Source organism: Lynx rufus, unplaced genomic scaffold (genome assembly GCF_022079265.1).
Source record: "Lynx rufus isolate CCGP_SWC_20201006 ecotype Redwood Valley unplaced genomic scaffold, mLynRuf1.p SCAF_37, whole genome shotgun sequence".
NCBI lineage: Eukaryota > Metazoa > Chordata > Mammalia > Carnivora > Felidae > Lynx > Lynx rufus.
Genome location: NW_025814853.1, coordinates 1712871 through 1739654, shown reverse-complemented (window position 1 = coordinate 1739654; position 26784 = coordinate 1712871). Strand labels below are relative to the sequence as shown.

The window sequence follows — 26784 nt, the reverse complement described above, 5'->3', positions numbered from 1 at the left end:
ACGGCGTCCGCAGGGGCAGGAGTGCACACGTGGTCATGACCTCGGCACGGATGACCTCTCCTCTTCAAGCCATTCCGACGCATCGCTGCTGTACTTAGACCGTCCTGTAGAGTCATGAGGCCTTCGTGGCCAAGTGCTCTGAGGCTCCCGTCGCCAGCCAGGTCCCCAGCGTCCGACGAGGCTCCTCACTCCCCCAAGGGTCAATCTCCATCCACCCTGCGTTCCGTGGCTCTCCTCCCCAGCCTCCTCCCTCCAACCCTGGGCGTGGCTGTAACTCAGCCTCCTTCGTCTCACACCACAAGCTCCCCGTGGGTGCAGCACAAACCTACGATGGAAGAATCCCGTGCTTTGCTCCTCGCGGGCCCACGCCCCCGGGCTCCCCCCCTGAATCGCTGGCGTCAGCTGGTTCTGAGTCACTGAGACCACGCACCTCGATCCCGTCCCTCCCTCCGCTCTCCCCCTCACACCCCCTTCGTCCGGGGCTCCCCAGGCTTGGCTCAGTGTGCCCGGGGCATGTCCCTCACACATGGCTGTCCTGCCTCTGCTTCACTGGGGGTCAAAGGCCCCCGACTGTCCTCAGGCCTCCTGGCCAGCCTCTCTCCACGTCCTTCCAGTCTGGCAGAACTTTCCTTCCCAAGCACACCATCAGGCCACTCGCGTCCTAAAAGCGGATCCTTGGGGTGGGGCCCACTGCACTGCCCCCACGGGAGCACCGCCACGCCCGGGCACGGAGCACAGCTCTGTCAGCCACCTGCCCCCACTGGTCCTCCACGGGTCCGGCTGCGCTGGGCCCCTTCGCCGCCCTGGCCGGGCCTGAGCAAGCTCTTGCCTCCTCCTGAGGCTCCTTGCAGCTCTCGGCCCACAGGGGCCACCTCTCCCTTCTCTGTGAGAACGACGTGGTACGCCTCGCCTTCCGACACCAAGCTGGCGAGGACAGGACCCTGTGAAGTTCCCCAAGTCCCCGTCTCTGGACACACAACAGTCACACAGGGAAACTGCAGTGCACGAATTCACGGGTGTCTGAGCAATGCTGACTTTACTGACCTATCGTTTACCTGAAATTAACCACAGCACAACCGCATTATCCCGACGGAACTTCGCTCATCCCAACATGGACCTCGGAGCCAATCCATGCAGTACAAATTCAATCTCCCGCTCGATTTGCACATTTTCTTTCCTCTTTCAGTGTTTCCGTTATCTCCTAGTAAGATGCTATCTGTCTCATTTTTTCTTGATGGTATTGTGACACTGGGCTTGGCTCCCAATCCCTAAATTTAAAAAACAAAAACAAAAACCAGCTACTACTTCTCTTATGACTTTAAATGGAGCACCTGAGTAGCTGAAGTATAAGCAGGAGGTGGGAAGCGATGTTTCAGTCAATAACCCTCCTTGAGAATCTCTGCTGACCCAAAGGACTCACCGCCCCCCCCCCCCACCAAGGGCTCAGGCTGATGGCGGACGCAGCGCTGGCTCCCAGCACCACACACACACACGGCTGTGGTCTGCATCTAACACGGAACTGGTGTCCTTGCAAACTTGCCACGGAAAGACGGATCTCAGACAAATTAAAACTGCCTCACGAACAAACCAACCAACCCCCAAAACCACACAAGCAGCCACAGCCCATGGCAGGGCGGAAGGCGGAGGCGTCCCAAACCGGCCCGGCCGCTCAGGCAGCGGCCACGCCTGGTCCTTCACGCCCTCGAGTTGCACCTGTGCAAGCTGAGTTCTGGTCACCTGCAGGCACAACCGAGGTCACTTGTTTTCAGAAGCCGAAGGAGCAAACTTCAGAAGAAGTCTAGAGACACAGAAGTCACTGACCACCTTCCGGCAATTTCTAGTACCCTTTCATATTATTCTGGAATTTTCGCTAATGGAAATGGAACGCATAAGGTCGCCCCCTCTGTGTCATTGTAAATGACCTCTCAGGGCGACCTGGCTCTGCGAATGGCCAACAGTAATGGGCATCTCCACCTGTAGGGGACATCGCTCGGGTAAAAGGCCATTCAGCTTCAGGCCTCGCTGCCCTGCACCTGCCCAGAGAGCTGACTGGACTTTGGTCCGACAATCCAGGGCTCCCTTCTACTAAGCAACGGGTTACCTCTAAGATGTATTTTTGCTTTTTCACAGACTCTCCCCTCCACTCACGGCGCACGGTCAAAGCCCCAGCACGTCCTGTGCCAGCAGTTGGCCCCGCCTACCTCAGGGGTCAGCTCAGTAGCCGACAGGCACATTTTCAGGTGTCCCGCCCCACAAGCCCCACCCCGACTGGCCAAGGGCAGGGCCGTCTCCAAGGAGGCTCACTGGCACGAGACGCAGGTCTGTACCACCCGCCCCAGACGTAAGATCCGGGTCACTTTCGGGGGGCCGACGTGGGCTGCTCGCCATGAACCCCACATCGCACCTCTGGACAGGCTGCAAGCAAACCGAGTGTCAGCGAGGCCTCTCTGGGGGGTCTCCCGCTCCTCTTCCCTCTGCACCCCGGGGGTCAGCTCTGCTAGGGGTTCCTCACCCCTTGGGCACAGTCTCTGTTGGGGCTCCCAGCCCTCACCGCCCGATGCCAGACGGGAGCTGCCGAGGGGAGGCTCTGCTGTGCCCACTGGAGAGGCCCACCCCTCTACCAGAGTTAGGGTCCCCGAGACGGAAGACCTGGGATCCAGCCACGCATCGGTGACCTATTTATCAGCATTCCACCCGGGACTGTCTGGGAACTACCCCGAACCTCCACTCCCTCCTGAAATAACTAGAACGGTCCTGCCCCTGCCCGCTTCACAGGCTGTGAGGACGACGTGAGCAAACGCGCGGCGGGGCGCCTGGAAAACACAGCCAGTGAGGAGAGGAGGGCAGAGGACGCGCCAGCTACCGTCCCGAGCCCTCACTTACGCCCGCTCGCCCACCCGCACGAGCACCACGCCAGCCAGGCATCAGGAGCACCCCCGCTTTACAGACAGGGAGCTGAGACACAGAGAGGTGCAGTAACCACCACAGGTCACACAGCTGGCGTGGGGCAGGGCCCGTTTCAAGTCAGGCAGCCCGGCTCCGGACTCCTGGGTTTTACCACTCAGTCAGCGGAGCCCCGGGAGACTGACGGAGAGCCTTCCCACGTGTTGGCAAACTGGGGACAAGCAGGAGACAGGAAGACATAAGGGACAGGTCTGCTATCCTAACGTGATGGTCCTGCCTTGGTTCCGCGGCCTCTGGGCTCCAGCACGGCAGCCCCCCCCCCGCCCACTCCCCCCACCCCCGCCGCCTCGAGAGGGGCCGGAACCCCTGCAGATCCTGAGGGCTGAGCCGGCCGCGTGCAGGCCAGCCGGGCTCTCACGGAGCCCCGGGACCCGGCAGCCGAAGCCTCTCACGGCTACTGAGTTTTGCCCAGGTCCACACACCACATTAGCACTGAAAACGCCGCTCCCTCCTAACGTTAACGCCCGACGACCCCCAAGCAAGATCGATACCTGCTGGTTACCTGGAACACTTAGTGTTTACCAACCTGCCTGGTGGGGAGACAAAGAGAATCCAGAATTTCATAAGCCGTGCGGGGTGGACGGGAGAGGGCGGGGGTAGGGGCAGAGGAGACTGGACTCCGGGCCCCGGGGCTACAGCATCCAGTGGACGCGGGGACACGGGCGTTCCACATGTGCAACCCTGTTCTGGCCACTGATGCGGCTGGCGGAGCGCTTCTGAACAGGGCGCTCTCTCTACCACAGGACGCGTTCTCTCTGACAGTAACAAGACGAGGAAGGAAACAAATCGACACCGAGAGGCCTCACGCCGAGGAGGAAACAGGTACTTGTTAAATGGCTGCCAAACCGGGCTGCCAAACTGGGTGGGCTAAGGCCGCGCCCCCAGGCGAGCCCGTCACCCGCAAGCTGGCTCCGGGCATCCAAAGAAACAGCCACCAAAGTGATTCGTGACAAAGTGATGCCCGACGCCTCTCACCAGCCAAGTCTGTTCTGAGCAAGGCCCCAAGCAGGGCTGCCCGCGGGCCCAGCAGCAGCCACAGGAGGGCCAGACTGTCGGAGTCCCTGGTCCTAAGGTACAGCCGTAAACGTCTCAGAAGCATGCTCGCTGGTCCCAATTATTTACTTTCCAAAGGAAGTTCTGATTTCGTGTTCGGTTCCTGATGTTCGTGAGGACGCTCTCTGTCGGGCTAATCCGATTTCCACGCGGAGGGAGCATCGGAGACCCGGGAGAGACACGCGGGAGCGAGCTGGGGGCCCCGCGGGAGGAGTCGAGGCCCCGGTGACCTCCTACCGGCCCCCTGCCTCCGCCTCTGCGCTCCACGTTTGCGGAGTCTGCCTTCCGGGCTCGCGCTCGTCCGCTCCGCCCTTGGTTTCCAGGGCGCTACTGGGGACAGTTTCGCCGGCCCTTGACGGGACGCCCTGGCTCCTTCCCGCGGCTGGGCCCGCGAGCGCACGCGTGGCAGGGAACCAAAAGCCCTCGGGGAAGGGCCCCGGCACAAGCTCCCCGTCTGTGAACCCCTGTTCGAGGCCAAAGGAACTCCTCAGGTTTCCGACACACATCTTCCCAGCGTGAGCAGCTTCACACAGACTCGGTAACATCCTTGCCTCGCTCTACTTTGTGCCTTAGCCAGTGACAATCCTTCCTTCCTTCCTGAATGTGCTAAGGAGGCAGGAGAGAACCACGACAGCTGGCTTTCTTGTCAAAACCCACAAAGTCGAGGCTTCTCGATGGGGTCCAAATCCACTTCTGAAACAGGCTCGCCTGGTGTGAACAGACCTGCCCAGAACACGCCGTCCTCCCATGCTCAGTGAGGCCCGGGGACAGGCTCAGCGGGCACGGGTGCAGAGGGGGCTCCTGGCACCTGACCGATAGATGCCAGGGAAGCTGCCGAACACGGCCCCACTGTCCGCACACGTGTGGGGACACCTACGGCCACAAAGACGGACTATCTGGCCCTGATGTGAGCACTGCCAGTTTGGGAAACGCTGCTTTCAGGGAAAGAACGAAGGTCTGATTCCAACGAGGACCTCCAGATTCTAATCCAAGTAAGACGGAAACAAGCACGGTGCAGAGAAATGCACACAGCGTATGGCCAGTCTTACCTCATGTGTGAGTACACACGTGTTCACAGACACGCCCGTCATGAGAACGTTCATGCGGCTGCTGCAGAAGGAAGGACGCAGCGTGAAGAGGCAGGAAGAGAAACCAGATTTTTTAAAAATGTTTTATTATTCATCTTCGAGAAAGAGACAGAGACACAGACAGAACCCCAAGCAGGCTCCAGGCTCCAGGCTCCGAGCTGTCGGCACAGAGCGGGGCTCGAACTCACGAGCGAGATCATGACCTGAGCTGGAGTTGGACGCTTAACCGACTGAGCCCCCCAGGCACCCCTAAAAGCCAGACTTCTCGTTTTGTGTACGTGACGTGGGATCCACTAAATATTTTACGTAACTGTAAAGCAGAATTAAAATTTTTAAAAAGCATTTCTTAAACATCTTAAGTAAAAGGACACCCATGAACACAACTGTGCACCTGGCTGGCTGTACTGCTGGACGGGGAGGAACGCATCCACGTGACTTTAAAACAGGGTGACCTGGGGCACCTGGGTGGCTCGGTCGGTTGAGCATCCGGCCCCTAATTTGGGTTAGGGTCATGATCTCAGTATCGCGGGACGGAGCCCCTCTTTGGGCTTCATGCTCAGCGTGGAGCCTGCTTGGGACTGACTCTCTCTCTCTCTCTCTCTCTCTCTCTCTCTAATTTATAAAATAAAGAAAAAACAAAAAGGAAAACAGGGTAACCTCACTCTCTATCTGTGGCCTGGTGCCAGAGAGAACCGCAAATGCCTGGTCACACCAGCTAGGAAAGAAGTGATCACAAGCTACCAGGCCCATATCAGACGGACTCGGGAGCCAAATCACAGAGCCCCCCGCCCCCCGCCCCCACCGGCCAAAGAGGAAACAAGGCCAAGGAGGAAACAACGTGCACGCCAACGTTTAACAAGTGTAACGGTTACGCTTTTACTGCACGCTGACTGGGACAAACACACACCCTGCAGGTTACCTTAGGAGAAGCCCAGTCATTATTCTGAAATCTGCTAAACAAAGGAAAATAAGCATCGGTACTGGCTTTCCTACATGAACTCTACCTTGAGATACCCAAATAATCGGTGAGAGGTAGTTTCTCTTTACAGCAATCAATATCCCAGTTAACAGGCAAGGGGGGGGGGTGACAGAATTACATCATCACCGTTTTACAATTTCTAATGGATGGCTCCAGGTATGAACGTCAATGTCTGCTAACCTCACTGAGAGAACACAACCAGTCATCACACACATCCTAGGGGAAGTACCCACCACCGCCTATGAAACGCCATGCCCCCCGAGCACCCATCCAATTCGACCGAATCTGCCGAAGCCTCCAGACTGACCTATCACGTAGAGGACAGTCAAGGGCAGGTGAGTGTGGCTTACCCAGAGCCAGGCGGGGAGAAGCAACGCCCAAAGTCCAGACAGCAAGGACCTCTACAGGAGCACACGGCCCGGTGTCTTCAACCAATAAATGGCAGGAAGAGACAGACACACGGAGCAGGATGGGGGCAGGGTTCTGACTTGCAGAGATTCTATGGATTAAGAGGGCACATCAACCAACCACAATGTATTCACCTTACTTGAACCCTGATTCGAATAAATTCCACATGTGTGTTTTTTTTAAGTCATGATTATCTTTATTTTTATTTACTTATTTATTTATTTATTTATTTTGAGCCAGAGAGGGTGTGCGGGGGGTGGGGGGGGGGTGGGGGGGTGGGGAGGGGCGGGGCGGGCTGGGAGCAGAGAAAGGGAGAGAGAGGATCCTAAGCACAGCGGGGCTCAATGTCATAAACCACAAAGTCACGGACCTGAGCCGAAATCAAGAGGCAGCCGCTCAACTGACTGAGCCACCCAGGTACCCCAAGTCATGCTTACCTTTAGAACTACACTGAAGTATTTACAGATAGAATTATACGTGTCTGGAGTTTGCTTTAAAGTGAGCGGGGGGAGTGGGTGAGAGAGGGGAGTGGGGGCAGCAGAGATGCAAAAAGGCTGGGAACAGGTTGATAACTATTGAAGACAGATGACAGCAGATGTGGACTATTTCCATGATAAAAAGTTTAAAAATTAACACGAATAGGCCACAGAAAACAAATGAAGAGACAAACAAGCAAACAGTATCTCCAAGTGTTCCCATGATGAACACGAACTCCCCTAGAGTCACTTGTACACATAACGATAAAGTCAACATTGGCCATCTTTTATTAAAGTTGGCTTACACGAAGCCATTTGTCCAAGGCTTAGCCAGGCATTTTATGGTGTCCAGACAGATGAAAGTCTGAAATGTGTTGTAAGCACAGGTAAGACATATGTGCCAATGGCGTGACAGATTGGCACATCTGGACAAAACCTGCTTCACGAACGTAACACAAGTCCTGTAAACAAAAGAAAGAGTAACGATAGAGTGAGGTCTTCGGCTCAGCCCTAACTGGGAAACGCGTCCGCGACTAAGCGTGCCGCTTCCCCACGGGGCTCGCTGCCCTTCCCGGGCTGAACGGATGCCAGCTCCTCCTGACGGGGCCATCTCTGCGTCTCAGTCAGCGCTCTGGCCACACCGTCTTCTCTGACCGGCAGTCCTGCACCAGAGGCCAGATTCCCGCCAGGGAGACCTCGGGGAGGGGCCCCGGCCCGGCCTTGGGGGACACAAAACAGTGGGGCACGGGGTCTTCTGCTTCTGCTCCTGGTGCGTGCTCTTCCCGCCAGGCCGCTCCGTGGTTTCCGGGAGGAAATACGTGATTTATCGAGCAGACCGGGAGACGCGTCAACTTCTCTAAGACTAACGCTGCCGTGGGGAACGTGGACATCGACGTGTGCGTCCGCTCACCGGCCTCTGCCATCTGGAGGCCCCGAGTGTCGGCCAGCCTCGGAAGGCAATCCTGCTCGCGAGTGAGACTCCAAAATGTGAAATGATCTGATAAAAGTTTAGAAACGCTTGAAGCAACATTTCGAGGCAAAGTCCTACCCAAATCGGAAATGCCACCTTCTAGTACTTGATTTCTTGCAATCCCTCAGAACTGCAACAGGCCGGCCGCTGTTTTGCTTAAGAGGCCACCCCAGGGCCACCTCCGTCCCTCAAGGCGCGGTTTCGGGGCCGTTTTTGTCAATCAGGGTCGTGTCAGTTAGGCGGCCCACTCACCCACCAGGGCTCGAGGCTGGGGACAGAGGCTGGGGACAGAGGCTGGACTTCGTCCCTGTGTGCCCTGGGCAGGAGGCGGCCCGAGGGTGGCAAGCCCACAGTCCGTTCCTGCCTCTGCTCTGGAGAGACATCTAGTCTCAGTAACAGAGATGGCAAAGCTAATAAAAAAGGGGGGGGGGGCGCCTCCCACACCCTTCACCCCCGCAGCAGAGCTCTCCTCGTCCTGGAGGAGACGTCCTCGCCCCACGAGAGCTGCCCCTCGTGCTGGAGGGGCAGAGGGTCTCCCGGCAGCAAGCTGAGCAGACAGGCTGGAGGGAAGCCAGCCAGAAGCTCCGGGACATCATTCTCCTTGACGAGAGAGCCGTTGTCCCTCCTTTCTCTCTCTGAGCAGCGGCTACTTTGGCATCACGAGAGCAGAGTCCAGAAAACAGAGACTCATCCAGAATCCTGACAGTACTGAGCCACGTTCAAAACCAGTCCCGGAACCACGTACCGTCAGTCCACCATGAGCTGGAGAAGCGGCCCGGTGTGACGGCTGAGGGCCAGAGCTCCGGGTGGATGGGGCCCAGCCCATCCCAGCCCTGCGGTCCTGGCAGAGTGCTGGCCTCCCCAGCGCTCCACTCCCTCGGCTGTGAGTCGGAGGGGCCGCGGGGGGGGGGGGGGGGGGCCACCTCAGTTTTTGTGCAGCGTGAACGACCCAACACAAGAAAGCGCTCAGAACAGGGCCCGGCACACGGTGCCCGCCACGTGATGGTGACCAGCGTCATCGGGTAGGCGGCCGACAGGACCGTCCCCGGCGTGGGGCCTGCCCTCAGCGTGCAGCCCTCTGTACGTGCTCAGTCCCCGAGACCACCACTCCCACGGTGTCCCTCCCAGTTTCCCGTGGATGTCTCTAAACCAGAGGCCACCGGCCCCACCTCTCCTCCCCGTCACCCCCACGCCATCCGCACGGCCCTAATCCCACGCGACTGCACCCTCGCGACTGCCCCACCTGTTTGCGCTTATGGTGTGGACCACGCGGACGCACACACCCTAAACGGCCATTTACTGTGAACATGCGTAAATGAGAGAGTACTGCGGGCTGCACATACGTCAGTAAAATCCTACGACGTCTGTTCATCTTCCTCAAGGTTACAACTTTCCGATAGGCAACGTTTAGGACCAGAGTGCAATGAAGAACCGAAACGGTGCATCTGACCCAGACGACTGGTCCCTGCGACGCAGTCAGTCCCTACGGACCTCGGCCTGAGCTCCGGGCCCGGACTGCACCCCAGGGTGAGTGTGCAGGATCCGAAGCAAACGGCACCGACGGTGAAGCCGGGCACACCTGTCAGGAGGCCAGGCCCTCCCAGGCCATGAGCTGCAACGGATGCTGGGGACGGGAGAGGGTGCCTGCCTCCCATCTCTGGGCTTCCTAGAACCCGCTGTTCACTCACTTGCTTCCTGTCACGCGGTGAAGCCGCTCCTTCATTCCAGGGAAGGGATGTGCTCAAACAGGACTCAGGACTCATCCACATGAACCACGTGGCCTGTCCTCATTCCCCTCTTCCTAAACCACTGACAGCCTTGTGGCTCCACTGTGGGCGCTCGTCTGCACAATTCTCACACACGCACAGACACCGGGCACTGAGTGTCCCCCAGGTGCACAGTCCCGCGTGCACAGGGACGGGGTCGGGCCCCCGTTGCGGTGAGCCCTGCGTGTGCTGGGGCGCTGTGGTTCCAGAAGATGCAGACAGGCAGGTCGGCTCCCTGGGTACTGACATGACAAAACGGGAGTTGGCCGTCGGCTCCAACTAGAACGGATCTGAATCGATCGCCATGTGACTTGAACCCTCACAGTCTCCACTTTTAAGGCTCCCATTAAAACAAATCTCACTCGAGATTTAAAGTAAGACAGATCTAAGAGCCCAAAGTAGAATGGCCCAACTCCGAACCGCGGGAGACAGGGATCACCTGGCTTGGCGGGGGTGGGGGGGTGGTTAGCATCTGATTTCATAGAAGCCAGACAAGTATCTCCAGAGGAGAGCACTCCAGACAGCGTCCTCATTAGCGGAAAATCGTGGTCCCCAGCCTTCCCAGGAGGAGCACTTTCCAGGAGACTGATTCACTGCAGAGAAACTGAATCATGTAAATGATTCCGGAAAGAAGCCTGGGGAGCTGAGTCTCTTCAATTCTTGTTGCTGCAAGCAGTGGGTGGGGGGGGAGGGGGGGGGGGAGACCCACACCAGGTAAGGAGGCATGCAGGCTGTCTCCAGGCTGTCTCCTGATCCTGGGGGGGCCTCAAGCCTGGGCACAAGCTGTCCATGACCACCATGCCACCATCCAGCCACCCACTTCTTTATCTCGGAGACACAGGACCTCAGGAATAATCAGTGGGGACAGTTCAGGTGGCCCGACAGAGCCCAGAGGTTTGAATCTTCCCATGATACCCCAACAAACAGTGTCCAGGACGACCCTGCTGGTCTACCTTCCCTCGCTAGAAGGGGTCTGGCGGCCAAAGGCAGCTGGGAGTTTACAGAGCATAGCAGCTATCACCCAGGAACTTAAAACATTATGGAAATAAAACATATTCTATGAGAAAAATGGGCTGAAGACTTGAACAGACAATTCACAGCCAAAGATTTGGAGATGGCCCCGAAGGATACAAAACTGCTCGAGTTGACTTAAATGACACGGACAAAAGCAGTCCGAGACAGCATCTCCCACCTACCAGACCACACACACCGACGAACATCAAAAAAGCCCACCGGGCACTCTGAGGTCAAGTGCTTCACGTGTTGCCAGTTGGGACAGAACGTGGGACCCGAACCCCATGCAGGGGAATTTGCCAACGACCAGGAAAAGGCTCCCCGGGCACTTGTTTGATCCAGAGATACTATTACTAGGAATCTGCCTGGAAGACACATCTTTAACAACACAAAACACATCTGAACAATGCTATTCAATGCAGCGGGGGTGGGGGTGGGGGCCTGGCTCCCACATACCACTCCCAGCAGGGGGCAGCGGCCCCCTGGGGATGCGGGTCACACCAGGCTCCCCGGGGAAGGAAGGAAGCGGGGTACGAGCCGAGGCTGGAAGGGTCACCGGCAGCCAAACCTGGGCGACAGAGCAGAGCATCCTCGGAATGAAGGAAGAGCTTTCTGCTTTATGATGGTGTAAAAGGATGAGCCCGTGAATGCACGAGGGCGAAGAGAAAGGTTTTCTGACAGTAGAATCCCAGTAGATACAGAAGGAGCCGTGGAATTAGAAAGTCTGCATCTGTCACCGTCACAGCAGCGACCGACTCGGGCAGGGACTGTCAGTGGAAGCAACACCAGTACAAGGAACAGGGTATTTCCATAGCCCCCCAAGTGCCCCCCACAAGGAGAGAAGTACTAACTAGACTCTCACTGCAGGAAGCTGCAGGCAGTGTCCTCACCAGCGGCGGGACGAGGGGCAGAAGCGCCTGGGGCGGTGCCTGAGCGCATGGGCCCGTCTGCGGCACAAATGCTCGGCCCAGCTCCAGCCGTAAGGAAGCGACGGGGAGGTGCAGACTGAGCGCGCGACGAGGACGTCCGGACGTGAAAGACGACGTGAGAGGAGTGAGTGGCGGCAGAAGGCGATGTGTGAGCCTGGGCCGGAGCCCAGACGGGGAGACGTTCCTGGAACAACCAGGAGGTCCGGTTACGAAACCAAGGAGATCATACTATGGGATTTCGTTACATGTGCAGTCCTTATGTAAGCAGTCCTTGTTCTGGAAAACTACACACTGGAGTATTTATGGATAACGCGATGTTTGCAAATTTCAATTGGTTCAGGAAAAAAAAATATACATACATATATACATATATATAGGAGAGCACGAAAGCTAAAGAAAACAGGCGAGTACCACAGTTTGAAGCCCTCTTTACCTCCTCCCGGTGCAGCACACAAGGAAGCTGATGGATCCCAGCCCCGGGAGCGCCTGGCACACAGCAGGTGGGCAGGCCTGTTTGTTTATGTGCAAATAACGAATATATATGAACAGAGAAAATGCGCATCTCCAGCAGGGCGACCCAGTTCCCACACTTGAGTGGAGCAGTGCGCCCGGCCGTGGGAGGGCGGGTGCCATACAGGGTGCCGGGAGGTCCCGGGTGCCGTGTGCGTGGCCTGGGGAGAGGCCAGACCATGGGACCCAACGGACAGACGAGAGACTTAGGAGCGGAACCCACAGGAGCTGCAGGCGTGGGAGCGGGCACGGCAGCCAAGGGCGACCCCTGGGCTCCAGGCACGGGCTGGATTCCTGCTCGTCACCTGCACTAAGCACACGGGGGAGGGGTCGGCCTGCCCGACCTCCACGGTCTCAGGTGTGAGGGCAACACTGCCAGCAGTGTGGAGAGCGAGTCATTAAGTCTACCCTGAGAACACACAGGTCTCCGGAACTCCGTTTCCCTCCACAGGCCTCAAAGGAGCCAGCGGCGGTGTCACGGGGGGGGGGGGGGGGGGGGGGGGGGGGGGGAGCCGCACCGAAACCGAGCTCTCAGCATCTCTGCAGCCTCGTTCACCGGCCGCGACGACGAGCAGGAAGCAAGCCCTCTTCCCAGCCCGCGTGCGTCAGTTTCCGGCGGCTGCGGCAACAGATCACCGCGCGCTTAGTGGTTCCAGCTCACAGACACCCATCCTCTCGTAGTGGCGGGGGCCGCAGATGCAAAACCCGTATGTCTGCGGGGCCACACCCCTGAGGCTCTGGGGACGAATCCCCTCCTTGCCTCTTCCGGCTCCTGGAGGCGGATGGCGTGCCTGGGCATTCCTCAGCCCGTGGCCACCTCGCTCCACGTCTGGCTCCGTGCTCACACGTCCTTCTCTGCGGGGTCTGTCGCCAGGCGCCCGGCAGGATAAGGATCCACATTCCAGTGAAGGCCGCCCAGGCGAGCCAGAGTGAGTTCTTCCCCTCGTGATCCTTAACTTTCGCCATCAAAGGTGACGCTCGCAGGGTCTGGGGATTAGGACGTGGGCGAAAATCCTTTAGGGACCAACCAGCCTACCACACGTTGTAAATGCCTGGTGTAATTATGTCACGGTAGCCACAGGAAGATCTCACATCATTTACCGATATTTTAACACCCTGACGTGACGATAAAAAATGATAAAAATAGTAATAATAGATAATAAAAAGTTCATTCTTTACTACTGTTTGTGTAACACGGGAAAAAAAGATCACAACACAAGAAATTTTTGGTCATCTTACTATTTGGCCACGTATTTCAAGCAAAGGAGGAGGTAAAGTCTAAGCACAAACGATACACGCACTCGGCACGACGGCGTGAGAAACCGCCCGGAGTCTGCGCTGGGCAGCACGAAGCCTGCAGGCCCGGCCGAGAAATGGTGGGTGTTTGCACACGCCCACTCACTGTGACACAAGTCTCCCGGGTGTTCTTTCCCTAGAAAGACGTGGACCTGAGTCCAGTCACGAGAGCAGTCACTCTGCGGCTAGCATTTGGAGACCACGTGTCCCGGGTGACGTCACCTGGCCTTGCATAGAGTCCACGCTCCCGCGGGCCTCGATCTGCGGTGAGGCGCTCACCCGGCTTGCCCACATGCGCACCCGCACCTGGCGAGCAGGGCTCCGCCCGGTACTCTTCCTGTTTTGCCGTGTCTGAACGGGAAATCGCGGCAAAAAGCAAGTGAACATGGGAAAACCACACTTCTCACCCCACTCGTCGAGTTTAGAATGCCGCTGCTCTCCCACAGAGGTATGACGTGGGACCTCGACGTGGACCTTCAGATCCAAGACTGTTCCCAGGGGAGGCGAGTTGTTGCCGCATCACCAACCAAAGCCCCGCAGGCGGCACAAAGTGGGAACGACCTCGACCGCTGAGCGAGCCAACGACTCAGCCGACAGACGCTGTGGCTCCCGGCAGTTTACGGGCATCGTTTGGAGTATCTTCAAGTAACAGCACCCTCGTATCCTTCCCCGGATGGCATGGTCAGAGTACGTCTACAGATGCGGCCCGGGCGCCTGGAGGTGCCCGACACTGTGCCGAGCAAGGGTTCACACATCAAAAACCGGCTGGGCCACTGCCTTCCAGTCTCGCCAGGGCCACGTGACAAGGGCAGACGGCGGGGGCTCTATTTCGACAGCAGTCAGAGGAGGGGTGTCATGGGCCCTTGTGCCACGGGGTGAGCTGGGACCCGCGTCGTTCACACGGAGCTCCATCGGGAATAACCATGGGACCCGGGGGAACGCGAACCGCTTCTCACAAGGGAAAGGTCAGGGACCCCTGTGCAGTCAGGACAAGAAATGAAGACGGAGCCTCGGCAAAGGGCGGGCATTCCCAGGAGAGGGAGAAAGAAGGCTGAGAAATGGGGGCTGAAAGGCAAAGCTGAGAACTCAACTCAGAAGTCCCTACGCGGGAGGGCAGCCCGCACCCCTCAGGCGGTGGCGCCCCCGGCAGGAAGACATCACGGGGCGAGACACATGCCACAGTGCAGCGGGGTTTGGCGTCTGGCCTGGAAGCGGAGATGGCCCGCGATGCCGGCCAGCACCCCAAGGTGGGGCACAGGGCCCGCCGGGAGACAGGACCCCTCCTGGGCACTGGGCGTCTTTCCAAGAATAACTGCAGGTCTCTAACTCGAGGACGGTGACCATTTTACCTCCTGGTCTCTGGAGTTTGGGGAAGACAACCAGGATAGACCGTCTGGCCAAGCTTTCTTGCTCCCTGTCCCGATAACTTCAGGGCTAACCTCTCCTCCCAACAGGCGGGAGAGGGAGGAAGAGGGAGATCTATGCATGCCTGGCGTGCAACACTGAGCTCCAAAAAAGTCAACATTAATCCTGAAGACACTTTAATTCCAAATAAACTACTCTGCCTTTTTGAAAACAGTTAATAAATAAGTTATTTTCACCACAGCGAAAATTAACAACTTGCAGACTCAGAAATGAGGCTAAGAGAAACAAAAGGGAGAAGGAGAGAAATCTTTATTGTAAAAGCATGTAGCGGGTCTGTAAAGGCATCTTAATATTCCTCGGCCCTAAACTGAGGGAAAAGGAAATACAAACATAATAACATCATTAGCCACTACCCAGCCCCCGCAAAATCTTAACTCCGGTGGAAAAACAAAACAAAACAAAACATCAAGGCAGGAAAATCATGACGCTGGGTGGGCCTAGGGTCAGCCGTGACTTCGTCCGGGAAGCACGTCCCCTGGATATCTTTGCCAGCGTCGGCTCCGGAGACCTCAAGCCCTCACCTGGGGCAAAGAGACAGGGAAGAGGAGTGATCGGCAGGGGACACGGTGAGTAGTCAGAAGGAGCGGAGGCCACTTCCCAGGAAGTGAGAGAGAAATGTGCTGGCGGATGAACAAAGCCTCGGCGGCAGAGAAGCGATCCAAGGAAATCGCCCACCAAAGTGGCAATAAAACCACGGACTGTGAGCAGGCGAGCAGAGGGCTGCAACGACACGCACGAACGGAAAATGTCTCTGGAAGGTTCCGGCCCATCCGGAGGGAGGGCTCGCTGCACCTCGCGACGCTGGAGGTCCACGGGGACTCCCACCTGCAGTTCCGGCTCCCCGCCCGTTACTCGTGCAACCCTCTCTGTGTGTTTTTTAAGTGCACGTATCTTGAGGCAGAAAACACGAATCTGCTCTGTGTCAGACACGGTGCAAAGCACAGCTACACACAGGCACGATTCTTGCTTTCTTTCCCTTTGTTTTTTGTTTTGTTTTGTTTTTACTTTTTATTTTGAAATCACTGTAAACACTCAGAAACTGAAAAACTAGCCCAGAACTCCCCACTGGCCTTCACGCAGCCTCCCAAGGTCGGCATCGCGCACAAGGGCTGTGCAGTCCCTGAAATCAGGAACGTGGGCTGGGTCTGCAGCGCCAGTGTGGGCACCGGCCCCCCTCGAATTTCGGCGGCCAGGCCCGCGGCCCCCTCCCGCCTGGGAACCCACACGGGGTCCCACGTGGTGTCTGGCCCTTACCCCTTATCTCCCCCGAGCTGTGACAGGTCCTGGGTCTTTCTCCCGCGTGAACGTCACGGTTTTGAGTAACACTGGGCAGTTGCCTCGTAGAATGTTCCCCAGCTCGGGGCTCTCTAGTGGTCAGTCATCACCGGATCGACAGGACATATGTTTACGAAGAACAGGACAGAAGCAAGGAGCGTCCTCCTCGGTGCCTCGTGAGGCAGGCCAGTATATTTGCTTACCAGCGATGACCATCTCCAACCCTCGCTTAAGGTCAAGCGGGCCAGGTTTCTATACTGTAAAGTTGCTGCTTTCCCCTTTGCCATTAACCAGTATCTTCTGGGGAGAGACCCCAAGGCTGTTCGGCTCTCCTGCTTCCCAACGTCCCTCCCAGGACTGATTCTAGCATCTGTCAGCGAGGCCGCCTGTGCCCAGCGGGGCTGCCCTCCGTGACCTCGGGCACGTGTGTGTCCTCTGCAGCTGTATCTTCAGGGCCAGTTCCCGGAAGCAGTCCACAGGCCCCGGGTGCGTGCCTGTCTAACCTCGCCCACGGGGAGAGGCCAGTTTGCACCCCGCCGGCAACAGAGGAGGGCCGGTCCCCCCGCAGCCTTGGTGGCAGGCGGTGTCACCCCTTCGACTCCCGCTGCCTGAGAAGTGGGTGACTTCCTGTGCTGGCTGACTCTGCACTTCCCCCGTTCTCCTGATCTAAGCCCCGCCGTCCCAGCCTCGGGGGGGTAGACTACCCGCCCGCGGCACTCCCCTGCCCCCGACCCTGGTCCGCATCGCCCGCTGGGTGTCCGTGCTCTGAGCGCTCTCCGCCAACTGGCAGTCCGAAAGCCTTCCCTACACGGAGATGGGGGGACTTCACGCGGCTTTCCTTCCAGTGTTTGTACGGTTTCACCTTTCACATTTGGATCCCTGATCCGTTTGTAGCTTACTCTCCTATGCATGTGAGGTACGGTTCGAATTTCATCTCGTTCCAGATGGTGACCAGCTGTCCCAGCGCCACTTATGTAAAAGCCCGTCCTGTCTCCGCTGACCTGTCATATTTAGGATAGACCGTACCTCCACGGGCACTTGGGTCCACCTTCCAGGATCTGCGTTCTACTAAGACCTGGTCTATTTGTCTCTCTGGGAGCCAGTGGCACGCTGCCGTTTTCCTCGCCGTGCTTCCTGTTTGTTCCCCCACAGAAACTTTAATATCAACTTGTGTAACTCTGTTTTTTGTTGTTTTTTTTTCCGAAAACGCTGGTATTTTTGCTGGATTGCACAGAATGTATTGACGAACGGAGGGAGAACGGGAGCCTGTCTAAAGCGGAGTCACGCTCACCAAGAACAGGGGAAGCCCCTCTGTGGGCTCAGGTCAGCGTCCCCGGTTTTCAGGGGTGTGTTCAAGTCTACCTCATAGAGTTCTGCGCATTTCTCGTCAACTTTCTTCCTACGGCTCTGTTGTAGCACAAAACAATCACAGACAACATTTAAAGAGATGGGTGTGGCCAAGTTCTAATAAAACTTTATTTGCAAGAAAGTGACAGGCTCAGGGGCCTGTGTCTGGCGACCACTGCTTCCACGGATGGTTTGGGTGGTGAGACTTAGTTATGTGCCCTCAAATTCGGGGGTTCTCTTTCACTTACAAGACCCTAAGTCTTTCCCTTCTGCTTCTGTTCCACTCACTGTGCAAATGCCAAATCCCCCCGTCCTGTCTCTTCTGCAGATTCTCACTAACACCCACTAAGCCCACCACCTGCACAGCCCATTCTCTGCTCTGCTGGGACTCGCTTCTGTATTTTCACACTCGGGCTGGACCCGGTCTTCCTGCCGTGGTCTCAGATAAGCCACAGGCCCCGTCACTTGCTCCTTTCTCACGTCCCCGTGGTCCTCTTGGCCTGCCTTTGCAGAGCCGTGCAGTGGGGCAGGAATGGGGAGGGAATATCGGAGACCACATGGAGGGACTTGGGTCTTTCCTTATTTTCAAATTTGGGCACATTGTGTCTTTTATGCTAATGGCCTGGTTTTTATATAGTTTAATTTCCCCCTCTTATTCTTCTGTATTGTTTCTGGGGGATATGTTTGGAGACAGAGAAGTAAGAAACCACCACTGGCAACAGCTACCTGGAAGTCCCCATCGCTTTCTTGAAGCCTAGAGACCAGAGAGCAGCACTGACATCGAGATGACAAGGCTAAGAAATCTCACGATGCAGAACATCGCGGAGCCAGACGAGCGTCCCGTGGGAGAACAAAGGAGCCGGCGCCTTCCTAGGATTTGCTTATTTTCTAAGGCGGTAAGGACAGGGCGTCTGGGTGGCTCAGTCGGGTGAGCGTCTGACCCTGGGTTTCACTTCAGGTCACGATCTCACGGTTTGTGAATTCGAGCCAACAGCACAGAGCCTTCTTGGGATTCTCTGTCCCTCTCTCTCTGCCCTTCCCCTGCCCCAAAATAAAGTAATTAATTTTTAAAAATTAAGGTGGTAAGGATTAAGGACTCAGGGATGGTGCCAGAGAAAATGTCATCAAAGAGGAGACCTGAAGTGTGAACAGAGTCTAACGGGCAGAGGCAGAAAACCCCAGCCGGCAGAAGGCGGGAGGGAAGTTCGGGCGCACCGAGGCACCGAGGCCCCGGCGGTCGGGCTGTGGCCGCTGCACGGGGTAGGTGCGAGACCAAGAGCCCCTTGTCGGCCCAGCTGAAGAGCTCACACTTTGTACAGGGGCCACGAAAAGCCGTCACGATGCTTTGAGCCAAGGTCCCTCTGAAACGAAACCCACGATGTGCCCAGAGTGGAGAGTAGGTGCCAAGAGTGGGAGTCAGCGTGCAGCGTTAGGGTCATGCTTCCTTCCTCGCACGTCACAATCACAAGTTGTGATAGTTTGAAAAGCACAGGATTTCTAAATATCTCTAAGGGCACGAAGTAAAAAGCAAACGTTCAGGTGACCTGAGGCATGTCTGCTGCTCATCTTCTTAGCACAGTAAGAGCTTCTCACGGCAAGGCCTCGTCACGCAAACACACATGTGGCAACTTGCTCCCTAGGGCTGGGTGAGCAGCCTTGGACGGGCCGGCCCTGTGACCTGAGAGGGTGTCTAGGGGGCTGTCCCCTAGCGCCGCCGTCTGTCCACTAGTCTGGTGTTCAAGATCGGCCTTAAACCCGTTATTGGATAAAAGCCTTCCCTGCAGTGTTGACTTTAACCCCGTAACAGGAGGTGTCATGACGTAAAGACCCCCGACGACGGTAAACCAGGACGCCCGGTCCTGGCTCTGCCCCTGCACCTCGTGGGCCTCCAGTCTTCCTAAGACCTGGAGGGGACCAAGCCAGAGGCCCCAGCGGCCCGTCCGGCCGTGCCGCTCTGGGGCCCCTCACTCCAGCAGCCGAGTAGGCACCCACCGGAGGCCCCCCACCCCCACCCCCATCCCCTGCTTCCACACGTTCTCGCGCACTTAACCAACTACTGCTCTGCCCCCAGATGCAGCTCTACTGAAACCTCCCCCCGGCTACCCACTCGTAGCTGATCTCCCACTTGTCACACCTAGCCCGGCGCAGGGGCGCACAGCCCAGAAGGCAGCGCCTAAGGCGGCTGTCTCGCTGCCCTCCTGACGCTTCGATTCAATGGCCGGGGGTCTCGCTCCCCAGAAACCCTACAGGTGCCCAGGCTTGTTCCCGCAGAACTGGAGAGCTGCCGGGTCCCCCACCGGCCACCTTCTCTCTCGTCCGACACCGTCTCCTACCATCTACATCGACGCTGGAGGCGAGGCCATCTCCACAGGACTCACTGCCCTCAGAAATACTTCCGTCTCATCTAATTCCACTCACCACTCACCTGTACGTAGCACTCATCCTGCTGGAACCTTCCGTCAACAAGCAGAAGCAGGACACCGCAAGGTTTGCACAGACACAGCACAAACCGCCTTACCTCTCACCAACACAAGCCCCACTGACCCGTAAATTTCCAGAATTACCTTCAATTCTTGGGTGAACTTAAGACCATCCACCTACCGTGTATAGTAGTTTATCACTGAAAATGCCTACACTTGATGTTAGGGGCTCGGCTACATTTTCTATTTCTTTCAGAACTGTCAGGCTGCGCCATTCAGACCCGGTGATTTAGTGCAATTCGCATTCTCGAAAGTATTTCATCGTACCGCTCAATTTTAAGATCAGGTGCCGGCACTGTTACGCGCCTTGAAGAAACACGAAGGGACATCGTGTCTGCAGTGCTGGAAAGGCCACAGGTGATGCCCTGCGGGCCTAGGCCCCGGGCCCCGCTGCTGCGCAAGGGCGCCTTTTTTTGTTTTTTTTTAATGTTTGTTTATTTTTGATAGAGAGAGACAGAGCGTGAGCAGGGGAGGGGCAGAGAGTGAGGGAGACCCAGAATCGGAAGCAGGCCCCAGGCTCCGAGCGGTCCGCACAGAGCCCGACGCGGGGCTCTAGCTCACGAACCGCGAGATCATGACCTGAGCCGAAGTCGGACGCTCAACCGACTGAGCCACCCAGGGGCCCCAAGTAGGGCACCTTCTTAACGACAAGGACGGGGGCGGGGGGGTGCCTGGGTGGCTCAGTCGGTTGAGCGTCCGACTTCGGCTCAGGTCATGATCTCGCGGTTCGTGAGCTAGAGCCCCGCGTCGGGCTCTGTGCGGACCGCTCGGAGCCTGGGGCCTGCTTCCGATTCTGGGTCTCCCTCACTCTCTGCCCCTTCCCTGCTCACGCTCTGTCTCTCTCCATCTCTCAAAAATAAATAAAACATTAAAAAATTTTTTAAGACACGGACAAGTGGGCGTAAAAGAATGCTCAGTCTGTACACTACAGTCAGGAGCTGACACACGAGGACAGAAGGCAGCCAGGTTTCATCTGAACAGCAGTGGCCAAGCCCTGAACAGACACACCGGGCTGGAGGCGCAGGGGACAAGGCCCAAGGCCAGGTGGGGGGTCCAAGAGAAGGTGCCCCTTCAGAAACGTCCCTTCCCCAGGCTGCAGAAGCCTGGGACTCATGGTAAGCTTTACCCCAAAAGTAAAACCACCTGCCAGGGACTGCCAAGAAACCCACTCATCTCTAACCCTGACGCAGGAAGTAGAGAGAGGGAAAAGCTGGACTTGACAAGGGCTTGCTAAGTCATACTGCTTGGATGGGACATAAAAACTTTAAGCCAGGATTTTAAATAACCTTGACCAGCAGGGCCCCTAAGTGCTGGACATAAGCAAACCCAAACAACTTAAAAAGAAAAGAAAAGAAAGCAACTTCGTCTCAAGCTTCAAAGATTTTACATAGTTAAATTTCAAAGGGAAATCGTTCATTGTCAAAAATTTTAAGGTACATTGAGAAACAGGCACCAAGACAGAAAGTCAACTAAAAAACAGCTGAAGCACAAAGATTTCAGGCACCAAAATCATTAGAAATAAAATAAAGTAGCTTTGTTTAAAGCTCTTCGAGAAACAGAATTGAAAATATGGCCCAAGGACTAACAGATACGACGAAAAACCACAAGGACTTTTTGTCCTATTAGAATGTAAAGTAGAAACGCAAAGGCTTCTGGACAGAAGACTGGACAGACACAAACACAGAGGTGTGAACGGGACAGACCCGAGACTCAGCACAGAGCCGACAGAATGGAGCGTAGGGGGGAGAGGGTCGGTGGGGAAAGCATGCAGAGTGAGGAGTCCCGGGATCTGTAAACAAGAGGGATCGGGACTTGGGGCTCAGGCAGTTTCGGAGCAGAGAACGGCCGAGAAACTACCAGAACTTACAAAGATGCAAACACCTGAGTTTTGGAAGGCCACTGAATATGGACAAGAATGGACAAAATTGATATATTTACATTGTGCACACATCAATAAATCTGCAAAGCCCTAAGGAAAGGGAAGCCCCCCAAAGCAGACAGGTTGGACAAGAGACAGACCACCTGAAAAGAGAGGCACTCAGACTGGCTGCTGGTGCCTCGAAAGCAACGCTAGAATCGAAAAGATGTACAGAGAGAGCGTCAAGGTCAGACAACTCTATCCCCAGTAAAAATACCTGCCTAAAACAAATATATTGAGATCACTGAAACTGAGAAAGTATACCCCAAAAAGAGAGAATATAAACAAGGAAACTCTACAGGACGAGCTTCAAAGGGGAGGGGGACCACAGCCAAAGGAGTGAGGTGCAGAGGAGGTGGTGAGTGCTGGGGGGGGGGGTTGTCACCACGCAGGTGCTACCGCTCAACTCCAGCCGTACCCTCCAAAAAAGCCGAGAAAGCGACACCATGCAATAACAATAGAGACCCAGGCTCCGAGCATACAGGCTCCACAGTCAGATTTCTCACTGGAGGAAACAGAAACTCACTGGAGAAATGGCTTTTTCCAGGTCTGGGACGTGAAATGTGCAGGATGGGCCCGGATCACCTCGCCAAGGCAGAGCTCAGCCAATCAAAAGAAGCCCCTCCAGCTAACAACGGGACACTTCAAGCTTCAATAACAACGATACCTTGACGCCTTCCTGCATCCCCATCCTGTGTGCACCCCGGCCTTGGCCATGTGACTTGCAAGTGCGATGCAAAGAGAGGCATGCTAATAAGCACTTGCACGGGGGCTCATCCCCCCAGAACACGCCCTCCTCCACGCCCGGGCCACCAGGTACACACAGAGACACCCAGCTACCTGCTGCAGAGAACAGCTGGAGGGCTGGAGAGGGGGCGGTGGACGCCCACGTGCAGCGTCCCAGCCATCTCAGCTGGTGCACCGGGCACAGAAGTGATGCCACCGCGGATTTCCAGGCCAGCCAAGCCTCCAGATGTTGGCAGCCACCCCAAAGACCTCAGGAGAAACCAGCAGAACTGTCCAGCTGGGCCCAGCCCCGCTGCACAACTGTAAGCAAATGAACCTTTATGGCTTTAGGCCACCACGTTCCGGGGCACTCAATTATGCAGCCGTGGTAAAGGGGAACAAACGCCTTCGGAATTCTTTATCCAAAGACAACACGTAATTCTTAGCATTTATACGGAGCCAAGTCAGCAGAATTAGCAGATAACAGAAAACTCTTAAAACACAACTTTCTGCTCCCGGCAATGGCGGTCTCCTGGCTCTCAGGAAAAAGGCTGGGGTGCCTGGGTGGCTCAGTCCGTGAGGCGGCCGACTCTTGGTCTCGGCTCAGGTCATAATCTCACGGTTTCCTGGGATCGAGCCCCGCACTGGGCTCTGTGCTGACAGTGCGGAACCCGCTTGGGATTCTCTCTCTCCCTCGCTCTCTGCCCCTCTCCCGCTTGTTCTCCCCCTGCCCCCAACCAGAATAAATAAACTTTAAAAGAAGTAAAAAAGAAAACAAGGCGAGGAGTATCCTATGTATGTTGTTTGTTATCTGGAACTGATTGTCCAAAGAACGCGGTTGGGCTTCCCTGGCATTTGCCGAGAGTCAAAGGCGCTATTCGAAGGTGCTCAACAGTCTCCAAAGTGCTTGCCTTACCTACGCCTCACCATTGGGAACCCCAGCATTCAACCCGAAGTTCAACAGAAAATTCCACAGACAGATTATAAACTACAGGCATGTGAAGAGGAAAAAAGAAAAACAAGCAGAAATTCTAAAACCATTTCCTTAGTAAATCATGCTCCTTTCAAGTTTTAAACAAATGAGTCCCAGAACTACGAGTACATCCACAGCGGTAAGAAAATCCGGGACAGAACCTGACAAAGCCGAAAGCAAACAAGCAAACCCTGTAACACAAATCTGAAAATCTAAAAAGAAGTAAAGAAATAAAAAGACCACCAGGACAGAAGTGAGGCTTCACTCTCCTTTCTCCAAACGGAGAAAGAAACGATGGTGTGAGATGCCTGGCTAACCGCCATGGGACTGCCTGCCTGGGAACAGAGCTGTGCCAGGCCACTCTGCTGGACACCCCAAGAGGCTGGGTCGCTCCCGGAGCCGCAGCGGGGCGGGAACCCTCGCCCGTGGGGCGCGGGGCCACAGCCTCTTATCCTCAACCCTGGGGCCAGACCTGGTCTAGAATTCCACATGTTTGTATTTTATGATTTTTCTTAACGTTGATTCATTTATTTTTGAGAAAGACAGCATGAGCGGGGGAGGCACAGAGAGAGAGAGAGAGAGAGAGAGAGAGAGAGAATCCAAAGCAGACTCCAGGCTCCGAGCTCTCGGCACACAGCCCAATGCGGGGCTTGAACCCACGATCTGGGAGATCATGACCTGAGCCAAAGTCAGACACTTAACCAACTGAGCCACCCAGGTGCCCCTGTATCCTGTATTTTTTTTTAAGTCTGTTTATTATTTTGAGAGAGAGAAAGGGAGAGAGAGAGAGAGGGAACCAGCGGGGGAGGGGTAGAGGAGGGGGAACAGAGCATCTGAAGCGGGCTCTGTGCTGACAACAGAGAGCCCAACACGGGGCTTGAAGTCAACATCCATGAGATCGTGACCTGAGCCAAAGTCGGATGCTGAACCGACTGAGCCACCCAGGCGCCCCCCAAATGTCTGTGTTTTAGACGGATGGTAATAGTGAATGAACAGACAACGATTTCTGCTGACAAACCTGTAAATGGCCATGTGAATGGGCTCTTTTCCCCTTTGCCGCCATAAACTGGTCCGTATCTCTCAGGTCTGGCTTGCTGCTAAGTAAGCCTTGGAACCAAATATGGGAAAAGTTTACATTCTCAGGACTTCCAAATTTCTGAATTTCAAAAGTGGAAAGTTACTGTGACCTAAGCCTCAATTTTACTGTTTTACAGGTTGGTTTTTTTTTTTTTAATCCCTGGGAAAATCTAAGCAAATATTCATGCAAAGGATTACTAGCTCTTACACACAAAGAGCACAAGTCAAGATATTAAGAGCTGACATCTGACGAATGTGCTCTGCGCACACGACGTCAGCAATGTCTGCGTCACCGCCTCTGTTATTGGCCTCATTTACAGATGCGTAAACTGGGGTACGATGAGGAAACACACCGCGCGGGGCCCCGTCGCAGGTGAGCCGCGGGGTCGCCCCGAGGGAAGTCTTTCTATCACGGGAGGGACCGTCAGCGCCACTCCTGACCCGTCACCCTGGAGGGTGCAGGCTGTGCGCCCCTAGCCGGGAGCATCCCGGTGGCCGCTGGCAGTCTCCCTCCTGGAGGAGTCCTCGCAGAAACGAAGTCAGGCCAAGGCTTAGGGTAACTTTCCCAAGTTTGCACTATGATACAAAACGTCTACCAGCAACAAATAATCTTGCGGGGACCTAAATTAGAAACACGTAACGTCCCCTCAGCAGCGAAGAGTGCTTTTGAGCGTGGCCCCGGTTCCACGCTGTGCCGGCAATCACCACGAGCCGCCCCCAAACTCCCACACCTCTCCCGTGTGGCTTCCCTGCCACAGCCGGGGTGTGGGGTCCTCACACACAGCCAGCCGGTCACCAGGTCGTTCCCCCTCCCGGTTCCCAGGCACTTGTCACCAGGATAATTCATCCTCCTGTTCCGTGGCACATTTGATGGTGGTTGAGACAGTTCGCGCTCAGAACCGACCCAGAGGGACTAACAAACACCCCGAGCCAAATCATGCTCTTCCTGGCGTGTTAAGCGGCGGCCAGGATGGTGCTTATGCCAGGCAGCACAGGTTTTCTCCGATATCCGTCCCACCTTTCTCTGAATAATAGAAACCCCATTTTTATGTGGCACAGGGCCACCCAGATGGTAATTCCCAGTCTCCCCATGAAAATGCTAAGTGTAACTTTTAAGAAACATCCTTAAAGGTAAAGAGGGGAGCCTCCCTCCCTACCCCTTCCGGTCTGCAAGGTAAAATGCAGATGTAATAGCTGGAGCCCCAGCAGCCGTCTTGGACAATGAGGTGACCCAAAAGCCTAGAATCCTTGCTAGGAGCCAGGGCCCCTGGTATTCCAGAGCACCTCACAGCCCTGAAGGACTACTTCTGAATAGTCTTCTGTGAGTGAACAAATGTCAACTTTATTACAATACCGTTTCTTTCATGCCCTGGAATTCTTAGTCCAACCGAATCCTAAAACGATGAGCCTAAGGAGACGGTAACGTGGCAGCCAGCAGTCGTGGGGGGAACACCTGGGGCCACCACTCTTCTGACTCAGAACAGATTTCTTAAGTCAAGTAAGGGCCTGCTCAGACACCTATTTTGTGACATCAGCCCTTTTACAGACAAGATAAACCCCTCTACCAACCCTGGCGTTTTAACCAGAAGCAGTGGGTTCAAGGCGCAGCGGGAGGAACTGCTGGAATGGAGCGAGGGAAGAGGGGGTCACGGCAGCTACTCTGGAATTAAGCCTGCAGGTGAGCGCTAAGCAGCGACCGTTCCCGCCTCCTCCGTAAGTCACTGTCACCGCTGTGCGCAGTGCGCCCTGCACAGGACAGTGCCTTCCTCGTTTACACCATCTTCCAAGCAGAGGAGGTGGGTTCCGTGGCCAAATGGAATGACTAATGACAGAAAGGAGACCACGGATAAGCCTGGAAAGCAAATTAAAACCGTAAACGGAGAGCCTGAGACAACGCCAGCCACGCGGGCGCCACAGTCACCCAAACACGCGGCGCTGGCCTCCTACCACTGTTTTCAGGGGCCGGAAGTCACCCCCCTCATCCGTCCAGCCGGACCCTCCCCACCCCTTTCTTAACGCCTTCTCTAACGCTGTCCTAACCATTCGAAGTCACTGTGAACCGCTCCACCCCGCGACATGCACAGCACAGGCAGGACGGGGGGCAGCTGGA

General features: G+C 56.0%; 1 protein-coding gene and 1 long non-coding RNA gene across 2 annotated transcripts in view; both read right to left on the bottom strand.

Annotated features, from left to right (window-relative positions):
- RPTOR (regulatory associated protein of MTOR complex 1) overlaps window positions 1–26784 on the bottom strand; it is a 332995-nt gene that overhangs the window by 203068 nt on the left and 103143 nt on the right. The window lies entirely within an intron of this gene.
- On the bottom strand, window positions 15113–16767 carry LOC124522471 (uncharacterized). The gene is made up of 2 exons (XR_006964786.1): window positions 16133–16767; window positions 15113–15399 (listed from the first exon to the last, which is right to left on the bottom strand). It is a non-coding gene; the product is annotated as an uncharacterized LOC124522471 (long non-coding RNA).